Here is a 19,484-nt window from a genome sequence, read left to right on the forward strand (position 1 = left end):
TTAAGTCCCCATTAGTTGGAATCTTCTAACTCTGAACACGTGATTGATGGATTCATTCACAGGGAAAGTGCTACTAACTAACTACCTTTCCTCTGCTTCTCTAGCATCTCTCCTCTAAAGTGTATCACATCTACATTTCAGCCTCATAACTGCGCTTGACCCTATCCGTCATTTTGGAACCAAAAATAACACTAGTTCAAGTTCATGATTCTCCTGAGACATTTGAGGCTCAGCCTCTGCCTCAGAGATGGGTACCAAAGAGAAAGAAGTGATGGTGTAACCCCAGCACATCTCCTTGAAGATGAACAAGACTGGATTTGTTTGGAAAACTTTTGGGACCATCAGATGTGGGGTTTCCATTTTCTCTAAAATCAGATTCTTTCTCAGGGACTTTCAACAACCTATCAACTGCTGTGGATAGCTGAGAGTCAGTAGCCCAGCTATGCCCAGGAGATGGACCAAGATTAGCAAGTTAAAGGGGCTGAAGGACTTTCTTTTCCTGTAGGAATTCCCCCCTGGATCTCCTTCAGAACCACTCAATATTGCCATGAAAAGCCAGTCTCAGTTTAATGTTTTATGTCAGAGGTTCCAAGCAGGCCATGACAGGGTGAGCTTTGTCATCAGAGCACTTTTGGTTTTATGTCTCACATGTCTATAAACCATCATCTCTGCCCGGAAGTCCACACCTTTTTCTCAAGTCAACAAATTCAACATGTATATATTGAGTGGCTACACTAGCCCACATATTTTTCTAGGTTTGGGATAGATAATACAGCAGCCTAGAAGTCATGATCCCTCCCCTCAGAACTTGCAGTTGAGCAGGGAGACAGATTTAGAAAAAGAATCAAACATGTATATATTGAATGAAGTTTCACTGAGTTATTCCTCCTTTTGTTGGGTTAACAAATATTTATTGAGCATTATGTTTGGGGAATTTGGTACTTCTAGAGTGTGAGTTCAAAAGAAACCCTGTAGATGTACAGATGGGCCTTGTTTGGTAAGACACCTTCTGACTAGAATTGGCCACTGTTGCCAGAGTTGGGATCCAGCCTCCCTGAGTCACCAGACCCAGGTGAGTGCAAGGTCCAGTTCTGACCCCATCTCAGGTGAGTTCCCACATCTCCATAGGTATTACTGGTTTCCTCACCTGGAAAAATGTGGAGGACAGCACCTCATCCCACATGGGTCTTGTAAGGGTCCCAGAGGTAAGACCAAGGATGACTCTAGGTGCCCAGAAGATGTGATGAAGAGAGAAGAGCTTGCCATGAGAGCACTGCAGCATTATTTCTTTTGTAAACCTGGAATTAGCATGACCAACTCATCTCCTTTTGCCTGGAACTTTCCTGGTTTTAGTCAGAAAATCCTACATCACGTGAAACACTCTGTCCTAGGCAAATGGAATGAGTGGTCACCCTTCTGAAGCCATTTGAGGTTGCCACATTTGTCCCCAAGATGTCTCTCCTTTTTGACCTTCAGCTCAGTGGCTTTTAGCCTGGGTACGTTGGGAAGCTTGAGAAATGGGGGAGCTTGTTTAAGGCTGGTTCCTGCACGGGATTCTGCAGACATGAGGGCAGGACTAGAATCTCTATTTAGACTTAGATGCAGGTGTCTAGGGCTACATATCCTGGAGTGGCAGCTGAGTCTGAATCTGGTCTCTCTTCCCTTCTCTTGCCCCTGTAGGCCTTGGGGTGGTGACAGCTCTCCACAGTTGCTAGTCCCTGCATGCACCACCACCTCCTCCTGATACCTTTCGCTCTGCCCAAGACTTGGTAAGTTGTCTCTTCCTTGACCACTCCACCTCTTCCCTGGGCATGCTGTTTGTTTCCAGCAGGGACTCTGCCTGATCTAGGAGGCTGTGGAAAAACAGTGCTGAGAGTAAAAGTACTGATAAGTGGGGAGCAAAGAATGGCCTTAATATACAGCGCTGAGGGAATGAGCCGATAATTCTGTTATACCTTCCATACCGACTGTTTCGTATTCTTAAAAACTGCAAGTCAAAAGAGTTTCTAGTTACTTGGACAAATGCATGTGACAGGACACTAACATGAAGAAAACAGGATACAAAGTGCATACCACATGGTTTCGTATGAGTTGAGCAGCTTAACAAACAACAAATCACCAGGTAGAGAAGCTAGGGACTAAATCAGCCAGTGCCTTGTGGATTTTTGCAGAGCCTTTCTTCTTCTTTGTGCTTTCCAATTTATTTCAAACTTTCGAATTTGAGCATCTACTGATTTCACAATAGAATAAAAAACAAAAAATAAAACTTTGAGTAAAAATAATCTTAGAAGGAGGAATTTTTTAAGACCAATGAAACAAAAAAAATACTAGAATTTAAGACTGTAAAAGATGTTAGATCCTACAAAGTTTTCTTAGCCTAATCCTATCATTTTACAAATGGGAAAATGGAGGCCCAACTAGGGGAAGGAATTTTCTTGGTTTAATCTACATAGTTATGGCATGGTCAGAAAAGAGCAGAAATTGTTCTAGAAGCAAGGTGTTCTGATTCAATGAGTGCTTTCTCTCCCTAAGAACTGGAAAACTGCTAGTAATCTGATAATTCTTCTTTGTTCATCCCATATGAGCATGTTTGGTCGCTAAATCTCTTTTCTAAAATCTTTAAAAAATGTTCGCCCCATCTTTTGGAATGCTTCGAGTCAATGACTTGCCCATTTCCCACTTACCTTACCACTTTTTCCACCCAACTATTTCCCATTCAGCCTTCACCTTGGCCTACCTAAAAGTTCTTTTCTTTCCACTCAATAGCTTCAATTTCCTATTTTACCAGAGCATTCCATCATCTGATTGGCATTGCTCAAAGTTCATCTTGGACAGCTTGCGTAATATTCTGTAGGCTCCTGCTGCCACAAGAGGGAATGAGGCTTTCAAAAATGAAGATGAGCAGAACGCTGAGATGGGTGAGCTGGGGCTAAGCTGGGGGAAGTTTCCCAGGGCCAAGGAGATGCTTGCAAAATCAGGGGGGAAACAAGTCTGATGGCTGCCACATTCAGAATCGTGGTGATGGGGATGGGGGTGGGAGGAGCTGGGAAGAATAAAGAGGCTAGAGATTTAAAAGGCTTCCAGATGAGTCAGAAAATAAAAATGGAGGGCAGAAGGCATAATACGCCCATACAATGACAAATCACCCATCTTTTCAGGTGAACAAAGTCAACCCAACTGTAGGCCCCCACTCCCACTCCCTAAAATAAAAACTGCCCAGGAAGTTTGCAACATGAATGCAAATATGACAATGTTTCCTTGGTGTTGAAAGGAGCCTGGAGTTTGGAGAGAGAAGAAGAATATTTCTGGCTCCACCTTTTCCAAAATCAGCACCTTGGACTGGTGCAGGGCTTAGTTTCTCCTCCTGTAAAATGGAGATAATGACTCCCTCATCCTATGAACTCCAAGTGTATACAAAGTGCTTAATTCTGAATCTAGCATGTAGGAAGTGCTTAGAAAAAATTTTTTTTTCTTTCTACACCAAAATGAAAGCTACTTGTTTGTTTAAAACTTTTAATAGCATCTCAGGGCAGGGACATATTATGATATTCATCCTGCTGAAAGTTTGGCTTGATCCTGAATTAGCTCTTCACCAATTCCTATATTATTTCCAAACCCATAACCCTATTTTAATATGCTAATAGAAGAAATGTCAAATGACTTGGATTTCTCCAATCCATGGCTTACATTGTTGTTCAATAGCCAAAAAGGCACAAGAGAGCTCCATTCCCACCTATCTGTTTTCCTTTTTTTTCTTTTTCTATCAATGATCTATCAGGTAAGAGTCGTCAGCCATTTGAAGCCGTCCATTTCCTAAGTTTAACCAAAACAAGATGGTGGAATTTGCTTCCAAACACTTAGCCTGAAACTCTCCAAAAATTGCTGTGTTAATTTTGTAACAGAATTTATCTTTCCATTTATTTTTACAACTTGACTCAGTGCTTTTGGCATAAAGAAAAAAAAGGGACATTAGTATTCATATCATGATAATTTCTGAAATTATTCTGCTGTCTTATGATTCCCACTTTCCAAATGCCCCTTTTTAGTTTGATTTATAATACATTTGTAATTAAATATTAATAAAAAGTGAAAATAAAGCATTGATATACCTTTAGATATTTTGAGCTTCAATGTTGAGGTTCCTTCTGTGGTTGGTCTCCATTTTCAGGGCTCACTCAGCATCCACTGACCTGGGAGTTTTAGTATTCAGGGGCTTAACACTCACATCCCATGGTCATCTCCAGAACCCTTAACTCTATTTTTAAAACAGGAGGCTCATTGCCACCCACAGTAACGTGAGCAAAGATTGTGCTTTTCAGAGATGTACAGAATTTCTCTACCCTTGCAGATCACATGAAGTGCTGGGACATGCCAGGATATATCATGGTAAAAGGCAAGGAAAAGAAATCAAGGCATGCTCAAGAGTAGACAATTTCTCAGTAGCAGCACAGAAGGGACCAAAGTCTGGGCACTGGACTTGGAGAGACTGCATTCAAATCCTGGCTCCGTCACTTACTTGGGTAAGTGAACTTACTCCTTCTGCCTCAATTTCCTCATCTGTGAATGAGAATAGCAGAGGTACTGATCACAGAGTTGTTGAGAGAACAAATGAGTAATGAAAACTATTGGGAGTGGTGCTTGACACACAGTTAAAGCTTTTTTTGTGTAGTGTTATCATCATCATCACTGTTATTCTCAGACCTTGTTATGATGAAAATCTTAATGGAATTCCTGATATTTGGGAGGTAGGTGGCAAGAATCAAGGGATGTCAGCCTCCACGTTGGCATGCAACTTGCACTCTAATTTAATGAGTTATTTGAAATAGGAACTTATTTCTGGAGTGATCCAAAAAGCAGTGAATGAGATGATCTTCCTTCTGCGCATAAATCACTGAATCTTGCTGTGTCCCATCCAGGCCCCACATCCATCCATAGGTGTTAAGCCTGTGGCCAAAGACAAATTTTTATTGTGTCCAGAAGAGCTGTGAGGACTCAACCATGTCTGCACTGCAAATGTGGATTTTTCATATTGGACATACACTACTATTGCTATTCTTACCACTACTACTCCTAATAATAATTTTTAAAACAGAGAAGCTTGCTAAATATTTGGAGCTCCATGTCTATAAATGAGTATGATTTCTAACTTTCTTAGCTTGCTTGGATACCACCTTGAAACTTTTTTGGAACTGTTCTGCCCTACTCAGAATCCCTAGCCATTCTCTTATTTTTATCCCCACAGTCCCCACTTCTCCTGACTGACTCCTATTAGTTCTTCAGAATCCCATGCAGATCTCCTCTGGAAACCTATTCTGACTCCAGTTGTACCAACCACACAGAGAGTAGGCATCTTTATTTGCTTTCCTTGAGCATTCTAGTCCGCCATCTTGGAAAGACCCCTTTCCTTGTCTATAGCTTTCACTAGACCATGAGCTCTACTGACGGCAAGAATTGAGTTTCCTTTATCTCTCTGCCCCTGGCATTTAGTACAGAACTTGGCACAATACATATAAGATGGTTAGAAAGATGAATGCATGAAGGCTAGATAGATAAATGAGGAAAGAAATTGGTTACCAAGAAACAATGGACGCCCTGGGCCACTGGAAAATAAGTTCCTCCACCAGTGACTTTAAGCAGAGGCATAGTCAGAGGCTGAGGTGAGAATCCAATGCCAAGGGGGTTGAGAGAATGGAGATGCCAAGCAACCTGATACAGGTAGTCCAGGTACTAGATCTAGCAATTCTAGGAGCCTAGCAGGGCTTTCCTTTCTGTGGACACAGTGTATTTTGCTAGAGCTTGAGCTGGGATACTTAAAGGAGCCAGACATCAATCACACATAAAAGGAAGGTCTGTCCAGACTAAGGAAAGGTATTTAGAAGCTCAAGACATCAGAAATAACCCCATGCCTACAATCCACCAAGAATTCAAGGTTCCATAGTTTCTCCAGTTACCCTCCAGCTTACCTGTGAATCTTGGATATGCAAATGATGCCACATATACACTTTCTGCAACAAAGTATATATTCCCAGTGAATGCACAAGGCTGCATATTTCATGGCAGGAAAACCCTACTGTTAAGCTAATTGTAATATTTGTGCATAACTTCCCATGTATATCTTTATGCTTCCCAAATTGCCCATTTATAACCCTTAATGCAAATGCCATTTTTAAAATCAATTCTTTCCTCTGTTAATTTAAAGGCTCCAACATATGTCAAGACAATAGAGGCAATTCCAACCATGCAGTAGTTGGCAAGTGCCAAGATTTACACTCTCTTTATATCATATTGAGATGCAGCAGTACTGGAATAGAAAAAGAGAGAGACAAATCCATAGGATTTTAATGAACCATTTTGTCATCAAACAATATGCTGCAATGTGACAAGCTTGTACTTCTTGACTAAGAACACCCACGGCACAGTATGGTATAGCAGTGACCAACCAGCTTCTCCTTTCCATCTCTCCATTATGCCACCATCAATTTCTTATCAGACTTTATTGAGCACTTTCTGAGGGTCTGACTCTAGGTTGGATGCTTGAGAGTCTTACGTGACTGCCACGGTTGTCCATCAGGAGGCAGAGTCTAGCAGGACACTAGAAACAACTGGATACTAGCAGTGAGGCAATTAATGGGATGACCTAGATGACCAACTTAGCACTCTTCTTGGAGTTCACTGGGCACTTATTAAATAGTGGTTACAAGATCAGCTCAAAACTGATGTAGTGCTTGATGCAGTTAGGAACCCAGGTTCTTTGGGTTTTTTTTCTTTCTTTCTTCTTTCTGCATGCCTCCATTTCCAAGATGGCTGTCCCTGGAATAGAAGGAAGGAAATGGGATGCTGCCCAGAATTTCACACGTCACTTTTGCTTACATTTAATTGGCCAGAATCTTATCACATGGCCACCCAGAGCTGCAAGGGATTTGGGGAAATGTGGTCTTTATTTAAGAAGGACTTGTGGTAGCCAGAACCCTACAACTATGGAAGATGGGAGAAGGCGGAGGAGGTGGCTATAATTAGCAGTCTGCCACATTTCCCTCTGACCCTTCATCATGGAATAGTCATTCCATGAGTTTTCCCCACTCTTAAACTTCCTTTACTCATCTGTACAATAAAAGGTTACTAAAGTAGAGAGTTTGGCGCGCCCCTCCCAGTTCTCAATTAACATGAAGTGAAAGAATGCCTGAAGGAAAATAAATGCCAATCCTCTTCCGATTCTATGAAATAGACGGAATGAGCACCACTTTACAACCTTGTTAAGACACAAATTGCTCACTTATTCCTGTGAATATTAGTTCTTGTACATTTGAGTCAAAATTTCCCTGAGCCCACAATCCTTGCAGCATTTTGTCTCAAAGTCTCCTGACCCATTCATTTTCGATACCGGCTTACCATTTTACCCTACGGAGGCATTTTCTTCCTCTCTGTCTCTACCCTGAATTTCAAAAAATCTACTCCCGTCAAAAGTTGGCATTGCCTTTTTCCCAGGAAAGCCGGGCCGAACCAGAGAATAACATCATCAGCAGGTTTCAGAGGAAATTAAAGTCGGATCACTGCCTACCACACCCCATCCAGTGGCAAGGTGACGTGCCGTATCAGTGCTACGTGTTTGATATGTTCAGACATGTTAAGTCAGTTTGCGCAAGGAAAGGACTTATTGATTAGTTCCTGATTTGGTGCATAATTGGCAATAGCTTCTGAAACGATAGCTAAATAATTTTCAAAAACCTCGCAGGCAATCCCTTGCAAGGTGCCTGATGAAAGTATGGGTCTCATTGCCCAAGAATCAGAGTTTAACTTAATCAACGGTGACTTCATCAGGAGTTTTTATTTATAGCCAATGCGACGTTGAAAAAATGTACAGCCATTAATTATTAGCAGGGTTTTTTTTTAAGCCGAAAGTACGCCTTGAATAAATGTACTTTAAGACACTTAAAGCTGAGGCATTCTTTATAAAATGACTAGCTAAAGAGTCCCTTGGGTTGCCTTTTAACTGCTTTCAAAGCTCTAATAGCACTTTTTCCACCAAAGACACACCCCTTGAATCCTCCGAGAGATACAATAGCATAATTGTTCTTTTAGGTTTCAAGGCCTTGACATAACTGTCACGGAAAGAATGGTGAATAATAATACCAGAACTATTTTATGCAAATTCCACTTAGAGGTTTCAAGATTTCCCTGAGACGGATCTTGCCCCCTTGTTGACACATGCATTGTCACATTAGCTTTACATAAGAAAGTGGTGAGAGTTTGCCTTTTGTTAAATAATTCTCATTTTAAAAAAATCTTTCGATAAAGTTAAAAAACAAATACAAAAACAATGAGATGGAAACATCAATTTGGAGATGTATCAAAGGGAAAAACAGTATTCACTGGAACGATTTTTCACCCCCTGCAACTCATCATTTTGCGAATGGAATCCTCCTTTAACTTAAGCCACGGTGGCATAAAATGGATATTTATGGAGATGCAATCTATGCAAATGTATGTGTTACACCACCTCACTGGCCTCATGGACACATCTTCCAAAGCCTGAGTCCTTAGTTCACAGCTCCTCCAGATAAAAGATGCTTAGAGCAACCACATCATTAGAGCAGATCAATAAATACGATTAATCCAGAAAGCAGCCCATTAGTCTCAGAAGTAGATCACAGGATGAAAAAAAAAAAAAGTACAGTGTGTTAGTGCTAAAAACACCTGTGAGTTCATCAACCCTATGGCCCTCCAGCAATTCAGAAAATCCCTTTTGGGCCATCAAGAATATAATTCACAAATAAGGTTTGGTTCTTCCAAAACAAAGGACAAAAATGATTTTTTAAAATGCCATTCATATAGAGAAGGGGCCTGATTTATTAGCAACTTGGCTAATCCAACCCACCTACCCATCTATTCACCCATCCATCCATGCATCCATCTGTCCATCTGTCCATCCATCCTTTCTTCCATCCTTTTATTCATTCATTTATTCCTTTATTGAATGGTTTCTGGCCACCTTCTATGGGCCAGAGCTTGACCTGGGTTCTATCAATTCAGGTGACATTGAGCACATTCCCTGACCTCAGGGATCATAATTTAGTGAGAGAGACAGATGGATAAAGGAAGAAAGGAAAGATAACAGAAGAAACTGAGTCTCAGAAATGGCTCTGCTTATAACAGGTTTTTAATTTTCTTTTGAGAAAACGGAGACCCAATCCCTTGTAGGAAGCCACGTTGGCCTGTGATGTCACCAGTAATGCCCATATTTAACAAATGAGGCCAGAGAATGCAGATGACTTATCCAAGGACTCCAGGCTCCAGGGCAGGGTTAACTCAGTAGGGAGCTTGTTACAGAGGAGCTGACGGTTCTGTATGAGCGAGGGCTCCTCACGGGCCCAGCATCTGTCTACTTGCCTGATAAGGACTTGGCAACTCAAAGAAGGAAGATATTCTTGAGGCTCTTCAGCCCAGATCTGCCACTCAACAGTTAGGTGACTGTTTTAGTCTACTAGGCTGCCGGAATGCAATAGACCAGGCATGGGTTGGCTTTCACAATGGGGATTTATTAGGTTGCAAACTTACAGTTTCAAGGCTGAAAAAAAATGCCCAAACCAAGGCATCATCAGGTGATACTTTCTTCCTGAAGACCATTCGCTGATGATCCGGGACTCCTCTCTTACATGGCAAGGCGCGTGGCGGCCTCTGCATGTCCCTCCCTTCTCCTCTGGGTTCCGTTGCCTTCAGCTTCTGGCTTCCTCTGGCTTTCTTTCTGCTCCCTTCTCCCTGCCAGCTGCTAGGGCTTTCTCTTGGGTTCTCTTTCTGCATACCTCCTCTTTATAAAGGACTCCCGGAAAGCGATTAAGACCCACCCTGGGTCACGCCCTACTTAAGTTACTATCAAAAGAAGCTCCCACCTGCAACAGCTTTACACCCACAGGAATGGAATATCCCTAAGGACGTGATTTTCTTGGATCCATAGAAGCCTCAAACTTCCAGGGTGACTTTGGCAAGCCATGTCTTGCCTGTGTTTGGGCCTCAGTTTATTCATCAGCAAGACAAGGCTCTTTTGAGAAGCAAATAAAATCCTGGCTATGAAAGGGCTCTGCACAGCAGCCTATGCCAGCATGATGGCTCCTAACACAATAGGTTGAGGAGGGTGCATGAAGATTCTGTGTAGGCTGTGATAAGGACACAAGGAACGCCATGAGATGAAATAATGACAATAATTTCTGAGGTATGTCGGTGATTCTCACAGGCCAGCGGCTTTATATGCATCACTGCATTTAGTCTGCCCATGGGTTGTTTTCCATTTTACAGGTGAGAAAACTGAGACTTGGAAGTGCCTGGGCTGGAACTTGAAGCCAGATGAGACCCCTACCTAAACATGAAGTCCAAACCCTCAACTCTCTAATGAGGAGAGATCGTTCACAGACCTACAGCTGTTTGAAAACATGCCCTTAAATTCTTTGACACCCTTCCCATTTGGAAATGGGATCTGAACCTCTCCTTGAATCTGGGCTGGCCTCAGTCACTCACTTGTTGCCAATAGACTCTGACAAATGTGACCCTGGTTGGCTTCCAGGGCTTAGTGGTAAAAGACAAGTTGCTTTTGCTTTGTTTGTTAGAACCCTTGGAGACCAGAGCAGCCGTGTGGGAAGACTGGGGGCCGCCATGTTGGAAAGAAGCCCAGGCCACACAAAGAGGCCACAGGTCGAGACTCACATCAATAGCCCCGGGAGCCAGACACGAAAGGGCAGATGCATTTGGGAGATGCCAGCCCCCAGCCTCTGTGCCACCCCACTGTGGAGAGCCCCCGCGGCTGGGGCACCAGAGACGAGCTGTGCCCTTTCCAAATTCTTGCCTGGTAGAATACGAAACGGTTCCTGACTGGCACAATGAGACCGTTGTTTCAAGCCTCTCCATTTCGAGGTAACTTGTTGCAGCAGTGGTGATGGGAGCAGTGGCAGCAGAGGCAACCCAGCCCCCTCCCCTGCGTCCTCCCAGAAAGCGCACAGCCTCTCGTTCTATTCAGCTGAATCTCAAGGCCAAGGAGATAGAAACAGGTCAGACTCCTTGAGGACAAAGGACGGGGTGAGGACCCAAGGCCAGCCGTGCTCTGGAGGGCATAGAGAGGTCTGGGTTCAAATCCTCCTCTTATGGAGAACTGTATCCCCCAAAAATGACATCCCGAACTCCTCATCCCCAGGCCCTCCAATGGGGCCCTACTTGGAAATAAGGCTGTTATGGAGGGAATTTGGCAAGTTAAAATTAGGTTATTTTGGATTCGGGTGTCCTCATAAGAGGAAATTTGGACAGGCAAAAGGGAGTGCACCACATGACAATGGAGACAGAACACAGCGCATCTCCCAGAAGCCATTCTGGAGCCTGCAGGGAAGCATGGAACAGGTTCTTCCCCCAGCAAGGCCCTGTTGATACTTTGATTTTGGACTTTTGGCCTCCAGGAACGTGAGACAATAAATTCCCATTGTCTTGAGCCAGCCATGGTGCTTTGCCATGGAAGGCACCGCAGAGACACTCATCAGCCCAGCTCCATCTCTCGCTAACTGTGTGACCTTGATTTTGCAACTCATCTTCTCTGAGCCAACTTTTCACTTGTAAAGTGGGGGGCGGGGGGAGCCACCTGCCTCAAAGCAATACTGCCGTGATGAGATCATGCAACTCCTGACTCTGCTCTGGCACATAGTAGGCTCTCAGTAAATGCTCCTTATTCCCAGTGTCGATAGTTTTCATCTTGGCTCCAAAACGCAACGTGCATGTCCTAAGCCCCTGAGCTTGAGCGCAGCCCGCCTCACCTGGAGAGGGGGAAGATGCTTTCCAGCCAGAGGAGAGACCTGCAAGCTCGGGCATCAACTTAGAGCCTTCCCGGGGCCCAGGAGGCTCACTGTTTATAAAGCACTTTGAGATCCTGAAAGCAGAGACTTTAGACAAATGAGAGATAATCATGATGATTAAACCCCTGCTATTGAAGACGGCGAGGCCTTATTGTTCCCTCTTCCTGCAGTCAGCAAACTCCTGGCCGACTCTTCAGCGCACTGAGGAGATGATTTGCTAAATCTCGTACGCCTGCCCTGAAAGTCCTCACCGCACTACAGCCCGGGACGGCTCCTTACCCGACAGCAATGCTAATGAAGGGCCTCTGTGGGTACAGCACTTTACAGTTTACAAAGCACTTTCAGACAGCGTCTCCCGCTGTGAGAGCAGGACCAGGGGGAAATTAGGCCTGGCTGATAGGCAGGGGAGCTGGGGGCAATTACTTGACTCTTAGAGAATCTCAAAGTCATCCACATTTCGCCCAAGGACCACAATGAATAAAAGAGAAGACTGAGGTTCAAAGTGGAGAAATGACTTAATGCAGGCCCCAGCTAGCCCCCCTAGGGCACACTGTGCCAACTGTAAACGCGTCTTCTGGGCTGATGCCCTTGACTCGGACGGGGTTTGGCCAAAGGCTGGACTTCAGCTCTGCTTCCTCGGCCAGGGCTCCCGCCTGCATCCTCCTGTTACTGGAAGACAGCTCAGTGATCCGGCCCTGGAGCAGACCCAATGCACAGATGAGAAGTCGGTGGTCAGAGAGGAGAAATAACTGGAGTAAGGCTTCGCTGACAACTGTCGGTGCCCAAGGTGAGCTCCCAAAAGACCAAATGACCACGCCCTAGGCGTAAATCCCTTCCGTGTATCCCAGGTTTGGAAAACAATCTCCAGACACCTTAATTCAGAGACCGTGGCCCTGGAAGTGCTGATATCACCAGCGCAGTCTCCACTCATTTTCGACCCACCTCAAAGTGAAAGCTTTAGGATGACAGCGACGGGCCAGGTGCGTGCGTCCGGGGCTGCTGCTTTGTACCTTTGCTTGTCTCATCGCATCTGCCTAGAATTCCATCCTGACCCTTACCTGCCAGGAGACCTTCTCTCCATTGTTAAGACTCGACTCAGAACTTACTGTTCTCAGACGCTTGGGCCGAAGGCCAGGGGCGCTCGGTTTCCTGACCTTGGGCTCTCGGGGGTCCACTCTCTCCCAGCCTCACCCCAGCCTCTGCATTTTGGGGCCCTGTCCTCCACTAGCCCGGGAATGAAGCGTTCAGCTCTTTTGCCAATGCCCAGCCCCTTGCATAATGGGCAGCGCACTGTAGTGGTCCAGTGGGACACGAGAAAGTCCAGCCGGCCGTAGGTGGCCATGGCCCCTGCTGTGTCCGCTCTCCATGTTGCTCCTTCTGTCTCTCTAGAAACCGTTCACAAACTCGTCCATCTTTCGCAAGAGCACAAGTGTTTCTGAATGAGCAATGCCTTTTACAAGCAATATATTTTAGGCTTATGTTATAGCTGCGACGGCTTTTTGCTTTATTTATTTTGTACTTGGTTCCTTTGTCAGAGTCAGCTGGATTTTCCCAGGGAGAAATTATCTACATTTCCAAATCATCAGCTCTAAATAGGGCTCCCTGAACCTCCTTTTTACCTGCATGTGTACAGCCAGAACTTGTTTGCCTCGGTGCACTTCTTTTCCTGCTGATTTAGAATCTGCAAATAGAAATCTTCTTCCAAAACATACCTCTCCACAAAGCCAACCCACTGAATCAAACTCATTATCTTAAGACATCTCTGTGGCCAAAGGTTATGCTTTTCGGAGCTATATTAATCTCTTTGTCTAAACAGCACAGGCTTAATTGGTTTAGATCAGAGTTGTACTGTTTTGAGTAAAAGGGTGTGATTAATGTGAGCTAAAGATGGTTGGACGGGTGCAGACTAATTCAGCAGCGTACACAAACCTATTATCTTCAGCACCGTGAGAGCTAGGGGGAAACCTGCCCCAGCGAGCAAGTTTCTTCTCCAGAAAAACACAGAAACCTGAGCAGACTGTGGAGTCCCACAGAGGAAGCAGACACCTTCTCCAGCTCCTCGGCCCGAAGCAGGCTGCTAAGTGCCCTGTGGCTTGGGAAGGGGACACATGTCTCTGTAGGAAGTTGGATTTATCTGGGGGCCTCATGGGAGAGAAAGTTGTTGCTACTTGCTTTGCCCCAATGGGGATACAGCCGGATCCCTCCTCAGTGAGGCGACGGGGTCTCTTCCTCCAGCCCCCATGCCACCTGGCCAGCCTGCTTTGCCTTGTACTTGCCCCTGAGGATGTCCTCTGGGCGCCCCCTTGCCCTCTGGATCTGACGAGGGAGGCACCAGCAGATGGGAGAGTGAGAAGAGGGCAGGTGAGGGTATTTGTTCCCCAGGATGCCACAGGTTTCCTGCAAGGCCTCAGCTGTCCCCTGGTCACACGCTGCCCAGTCTGGGCCACCACATCCTCCCCTCGGCCTTCAGACCACCTCCAGGGACAGCCACGCTCTCTAGCCCTGGTTGCCCTGTCTAACTTATCCCTGCCAGACTTTATTTCAAAGGCTTCGCATCCGTTCATCCACTTGACCTTCCACAGCCCTATCAGGTAGGCACTACTCTTGCCCCATTTTACAGATGGGGAAACTGAGGCACGGAGAGGTTGAGTCACTTGCCCAAGGACACGCATCTACCAAGTGGCAAGAACCACACAGGATGCACATCCAGGCTGCGGGTCACTGGCACTCAACTCACGCATGGCTGCTTCTGGCAAGGGAGAAAGGGGAGAGAATTCCAGAATCAAGAGTCTCCAGCTATTGGGCAAAACCAAGAGACCATGCCAAGCCCAGCGTGGCTCAGAGCAGGTGCAGGGAACAGGGTCAGAGGGGTTAGTGGGATGAGCCTGGGACCGGCGCAGTGTGAAAACCCTCGAATCCTGCCCTCAGGGGTGGGTGTGAGTCAGGTCAGCACGATTCACACTTGCTAAGGACTTCCTGTGTGCCAGGCATTGGGCAAGGCCCAGGAGGGGGCTGCAACCACCCGCGAGAGGATGGATGGTCCTGCGGTCCCATCTGAGGAGACGCACACTCACAGAACAGCTCGGGTGGGCTCCTGGGGAAGAGGGGCACACAGCCTGGTGGGACTGCAGAGGCAGGACGGCCTAATGCTCCCTGGCAGGCCTGGGACCAGGGGGACTCAGCCCAGGAGCAAAATTGAAGGGGGCCTTCAGGAACTAGGTAAATCACAATTTAATGCAAGATTTTTAAAATGTAAAATTAATGCAAAAATTCCAAGATGAACAAAGATCAAACTTTTAAATAAGAACAAGATCAGTCTTACTGGTTCTTTTTTTTGTGTGTTTGCTTTAGGCTCCAACATGGTTTGACGTGGTGGATCCCACTCTCATTTAAATGTTTTATCTTTTGCTTATCGTGGACTTGGGGCATTAATTTTTTTAAATCATGCGTTAAAAAGTTACTTATCTTGACGACTGAGTTTCTAGCACCCTGTTAAATGTTGTGCCCGAGGTGAGTGCCTCACTCGCCTCACCCTAGTGCCTGCCCTGCCATCTGTGGCATTAGAGCTTGAACTTTTTCCTGTAGACTTTAGGCAATCACAAGGGAGAAGTAGATCTGACTTCTGTATAGAAGGCTCAGTCTCTCGGCAGAGCAGAGAATTGGCTAGGGAAGCTCTGTCAGAAGGAGGCAAAAAGACAGGATGGGTGCAAATGGGGAGTTGGAGCCGGCAACGTTCTGCAGGCTCCAAGCGCTAAGAAGGCGGCGGAGTCATCCGGCTCCCTTGACGTGGCCACAGAGCCTTTTCTGTGCTTGCACACGGGCTCTTTCTTCAGTTCGTTGCCGATTTCCTCTTCCAAATTGTGAGCAGATGCATGTTAAATTAGGATTAATGGCACGCCTTTGTAGTGCGTTGGATTTGAGCTGTGCACAGTAATAGTTTCATAACACATCATTCAACCTTTCTAAGAGGTTAAAAATTATATACTTAAAGCTTTAGCATATTTGTCTACAGCCTGAATGATTCCAAATGGGAAAGCCCAGTTCACTTCGTTAAGGAAAGACTGGTTAAAAAAACAGTAGCAAGCAGCTCATGCCAATTTAGAGCCCAGTAGAATTTGTAAAAGAAACATCCAGTTCTTAATAGAATTAGCTCGGGCTGCCCTCCCTCCCTGCAGCCACAGTGTTTGTACCATATATTTGGGTTGAATTCTTTGCACATTACATGTCCTGAAAAAATCTTCGGAGAGATCTGGATTGCCTAGTTATAAAAATTATTGTAATCCATTTTCTGTGCATATTAAATTAGCTATCCAGACTGATAAAAGGTTGAAAAGCTATTATTTTTTATTCTTCAGTTTACTACAACCCTAAAGTAATAGTCTTCTATTAAAGTTTATTGATTGTTCCCACTGTTAACTAGCAACTTGGTATATAAAAATAAAACAGAGAAATCTGCCATTTCTTCCTCATTTCTTTTCCCCACATGTGTCCCTTGAGGAAGATTTCAAAGGACCCACGTTGACGGTACTTTGAGGAAACACGGGGGGTTTAGCAGGTTTGGGTTCAATTGTTTATTTTTGTTTTGTTGCTTGTTTTGTACTTCCATGAGCCTTTTGAGGAAGATTTCCAATTTTTTTTTCTCTTTCTTTTTTTTGGAAAGAGAAACCAAGATACCCAGTCTGGATTCGAAGACGTCGTGACTGCATGATGCATTCATTCGTTTCACAAATATTTCTTGACCACCTACTGTGTGCCAGGCTCAAGGAATTTAAGAGAGAACAAGATCTGCTCTGTTGACATCTACATTTCCCTGTAAAGGAAACAAAGCAGGGTAGGTGGATAGAAAAAGATCAAGAGGGCAGAGAAGGCCGCTCTAATGAGCGACAATTCAAACCCCCTGTGGCCAGGGACCAAGTCACACAGACAACCCAAGGCAGGGACCATCGCGGGGCACCTGGGCATGGGAAATCGTAGACAGCAGTCGCAAAGATCTTTATTTATTTTTTTGGAGCTTCTTCCAAAGAACACACATCACACCAGAACCCAGAAATAGGGTGATTAATAAAACAAAACCCAGCCTAGGCCTTCCAGGAGCGCGCAGTTTAATGGGGAATCATTCTGTAAAGAGAGCATGGAGCTGCCCTTAAGTCTTGGAAAGACAAACAGGTAAAGCTTTCCCTAAACAGCCAGCTCCCTGGAGGCTGTCCAAAGCGCCGGGCGGGAGTTAACCTCGGAGTGCTACTGGAAACCGGGGAAGGCACTCGTGGCGTTAAATGCAGTTGACCTCTGAGCTGAGTATCTTAAGATGAGAAATGATAAGCACAGGCAACGGCACCCTCCCTGTAGGCAGGCCCTGGGCTGGTGGGTGAGGGTCCGGGGGCCCAGGAGGCAGGCTAAGAAGCAGCTGGAGGGCCAGGGTCAAGGTCACGCAGGGCAGTCAGCTTTGATCTGGGGCTAGGGGAGATGCGGCTTTGAAGATGCTACTTTGTCAAAGGGTGGCTCTGGTAGTCAAGTGAAAATGGCAAGGGGTCAAGGTTGAGAAACAGAAATGACCCTTCTCTGTCTTCCAGTCTCCAAATTTCCAACCAGCTCTAAAATTTGGGAACACTTAAGGCATGAGTGAGTAACGAACAAACTCTCATTCTCTTGCTCTCTCACACAGATTCGAGAATCTTCTGAACTAGCTTGTGCTCTTTATCCAAAGAGTGCTTCTGAGCCCGATATATTGACTGTGGTGAACATACTGATTTTTTAACAAAACAATAATTTCAACTTGCCCCGAATAGTGGCGCCGGCTTGTATCTTTGTTTCTTAGATTGATTTTTATATTTTCTTCCTCTTCCTTCTCCCCACAAATAAAAATGAGTTTTGTATTTGCCACGCGCATTCCAAATTACAGCTCTCTCATCAAAAATAATGGCCCCTGTCTTGAAGTATTTGGGCCCAAAAACGCAGAGGTGGTGCAGACGTGGGAAGCATGCACTTCATTTTTATCCTCGTGTGAAATTCTGAAAAGGAAAAGCAGTTATATAAACTATCACACAACAGAGAGACGCAGGGAGGGGCTTCCAGAAGATGCTGCAGGTCCTTTGTGGGCGAGAAGGGGTCAGCCTGTTTCTAAGGCAGTGCGCTGGGGTCTTCTCTGGTCCTGCAGTGAAGTCGGCCTGGGGACTCGCCCCAAGCCTCCAAATACCACCCTGTGTGCCCTGCGATGCTTCATCTTTACTTTGGAGAGAAGGGCCAGATGGTGACTCTCCCCGCCTCGCGTGTCTGCTGTACAGATAAATGCAACTGGTTGGGGAGCTGGGGCTGAGGCAATGAGCCATCTACACCACGGGAGCCCCTTCTTCCAGAGTTGAGAGCTGTCACTGGGAAGGAGATGCCCGGCCCAGGACTCCATGTCCCAGGTTCCTTGACATCTAGGTGGGTCCATGTGCTGGATTGCTCTCGATCGCTGTTGATGAATGCATGTGGCGGTTAAGGGGCCGGGGAACCTTCTCCACCATTTCTTCTCCATCCACCAGCTGGGCGAGGGGGCAGCGCCGCCAGGGGGATGGTGCCTGGACCTGAGTCACCCAGTGGAGGAGGGCTGCCCGCCCAGCAGAAGCACCCACCCACCCTGCTGCTCCTTGAGAGGCTGAGGTTCCTTAGAGCAGCTATGGTCACCCTAAACAAGGCGAACGTCAAATCACATGGAGATGTTGGCCCTGACTTTTGGGCCCCAGTTTCCTCCCTTGTCACCTCGGAAGGTTTTCCTGACTGATAGTCGTGGAGGCTCTTGGAAGTCTCCACGCCCAAACTCTCTGACCTGTGGGGGGCAGTTTAAACCAGGCGAGCCGCTGCACCTGTCATTTGTAGACCGAGGATAATAGTAACACTTCCTCACGGGCTGTGACGGGCTTGAACGAGACCAGGATCCCTGGCCCAGGGCCGAGCACATACGGAGAGGTGATTATTATTATTGCTGTTGTTATTGTTAGGATTCCACTATCGTTCTGAGTGCAACACTGAGAAGTGGGTGTTCTGAGGGCTGTCGTTCCCGCTGCACAGAGGACAATGCCAAGGTCAGAGCTGGTAAGAGGCAAAGCCTCCCTTCCAGGCCCACCATTTCTCCCCGATGTTCTCACCTGCACCCTCCCAGACAGCGTAGCCCAGTGTGGAGTGAGACTCGGGGCAACAGGACAAGATATCCAAATGAAAGATATTTCAGCTAATTGGCTTCCCCTCCAAGACAGATTTCTGTTTGACTGGCAGCAGGACACGAGGCAGGAGCGGCTTGTTCCACATCTTGTTGTATAAATAGGGATGGGACAAATGGTTTGGCTAAAATAAGCACAGGCCTGGAACTTTACCCAAACTGGAACCAAATCCAGGAGGACTTTTGTTCCCTTTTCTCTCAATTTTTATTTTTTGAGGACTTAAAAAAGTAGTCTGTTCCGATTTTGTTCTCTAAAGCCATTCATTCTGTCCAAAAGAAAAGGTAAAATGTATAGAAAAATTGAATGGAGGGGAAAAACAAACTCGCCCACTGGAATTTAAAATGAAATAAAGAAAACTCAAGAAAGAAAAGGCATCCTGGCTTGTAGGAAGGCCCAGAGAGTGGAGATTTTTAGTTTCCCGCTACCGAGGTGACAGCTGGGAACCGTTTAGAGAGCTCAT

The sequence above is a fragment of the Dasypus novemcinctus genome, chromosome 3 (genome assembly GCF_030445035.2).
Source record: "Dasypus novemcinctus isolate mDasNov1 chromosome 3, mDasNov1.1.hap2, whole genome shotgun sequence".
Taxonomy (NCBI): domain Eukaryota; kingdom Metazoa; phylum Chordata; class Mammalia; order Cingulata; family Dasypodidae; genus Dasypus; species Dasypus novemcinctus.